The 1,555-nt window shown below is 46.9% G+C and overlaps 1 protein-coding gene across 1 annotated transcript in view; it reads left to right on the top strand.

Moving 5' to 3' along the window:
* Positions 1-674: 674 nt before the first annotated feature.
* Positions 675-1,555, top strand: part of LOC143285909 (spermine oxidase-like) — a 57,991-nt gene continuing 57,110 nt past the window's right edge. The window contains exon 1 of the mRNA XM_076593361.1: positions 675-798. The gene's annotated coding sequence lies outside the window, so the exon portion shown is untranslated. The remainder of the gene's footprint in view (positions 799-1,555) is intronic.

The following is a 1,555-nucleotide window of genomic DNA, read 5'->3' as shown; positions in this document are numbered from 1 at the left end:
TACATTCAAACTGGGAATGGCGTTGTACCTTATGCCTGAGTCATTGAAAGGCAGCAGGTATGCTGTGACAAAAATGGCGGCTGCTATACTCAGCTTTCGCTATGAGTTGAACTATGGATATTTGCAGCCAGCTGAGCACTTGGCTACACAAGGAAATAATAAAATGAGGTTATAGGGTGGGGGTGAAGGGGTGGGGGGTTCAAAGTCCAGTCAGACAAAGGGTCAGACACATATATGTCAAAAGGCAGTGAGGCAGTGTGTGGAAAGCCCTATCCCTGTACCTACAGAATCACAGAACACATATATGTCAAAGGGCAGTGAGGCAGTGTGTGGAAAGCCCTATCCCTGTACCTACAGAATCACAGAACACCCTGCACCATTCATGATCAGAAGGATGGACAGCAGGGTCTGTGTTGTTCACTCTATCACACTATTCAACCAGCCCTGCACACTTGTGCTGCCGTGTCCAGTTCCCAATCTTGGGATCTATTTTCTGAACAGAGGAGAAAGCAGAAGGCAGAAATGGAGGTGGAGCTGGAAAGTGGAGAGAATGTAAATTGACGGGGGTCAGTATTGCGGTGGGAGGCCGTCTAACGTAACTGCACCGTTTTCAAGGAGTGGCTCTTTCAATGAGACAACAAAACGTGATCACCTGTGACCTGACTACCAGTCTGCAACACTCACACCGCCACGTCCAGGTACGCTGACAGCCAACATCACGGGACACGTGGAGAGAACCACCAACCGCTTGTCCTTTACAGCACTGAAGTCTGCCCACTGACTGCCACAGTCTGCAAGGTACTTTCATGTTTTGTGGCCTTAAAGACACAGTCCGCGAAGGGAAGGCATTGTGTGATATCATCATCATCATCATGTGTGTGTGTGTGTGTGTGTGTGTGTGTGTGTGTGTGCTGTGGGAAGGCATTGTGTGATATCATCATCATCATGTGTGTGTGTGTGTGTGTGTGTGTGTGTGTGTGCTGTGGGGAAGGCATTGTGTGATATCATCATCATCATGTGTGTGTGTTGTGGGGAAGGCATTGTGTGATATCATCATCATGTGTGTGTGTTGTGGGGAAGGCATTGTGTGATATCATCATCATGTGTGTGTGTTGTGGGGAAGGCATTGTGTGATATCATCATCATGTGTGTGTGCTGTGGGGAAGGCATTGTGTGATATCATCATCATTATGTGTGTGTGTGTTGTGGGGAAGGCATTGTGTGATATCATCATCATCATCATCATGTGTGTGTGTTGTGGGGAAGGCATTGTGTGATATCATCATCATGTGTGTGTTGTGGGGAAGGCATTGTGTGATATCATCATCATCATGTGTGTGTTGTGAGGAAGGCATTGTGTGATATCATCATCATCATGTGTGTGTTGTGGGGAAGGCATTGTGTGATATCATCATCATCATGTGTGTGTGTTGTGGGGAAGGCAATGTGTGACATCATCATCATCATGTGTGTGTGTGTTGTGGGGAAGGCATTGTGTGATATCATCATCATGTGTGTGTGTGTTGTGGGGAAGGCATTGTGTGATATCATCATC

The sequence above is a fragment of the Babylonia areolata genome, chromosome 9 (genome assembly GCF_041734735.1).
Source record: "Babylonia areolata isolate BAREFJ2019XMU chromosome 9, ASM4173473v1, whole genome shotgun sequence".
Classification (NCBI taxonomy): domain Eukaryota; kingdom Metazoa; phylum Mollusca; class Gastropoda; order Neogastropoda; family Buccinidae; genus Babylonia; species Babylonia areolata.
The sequence above is the reverse complement of the archived record's forward strand: the minus strand, read 5'-3'. Positions and strand labels throughout refer to the sequence as shown.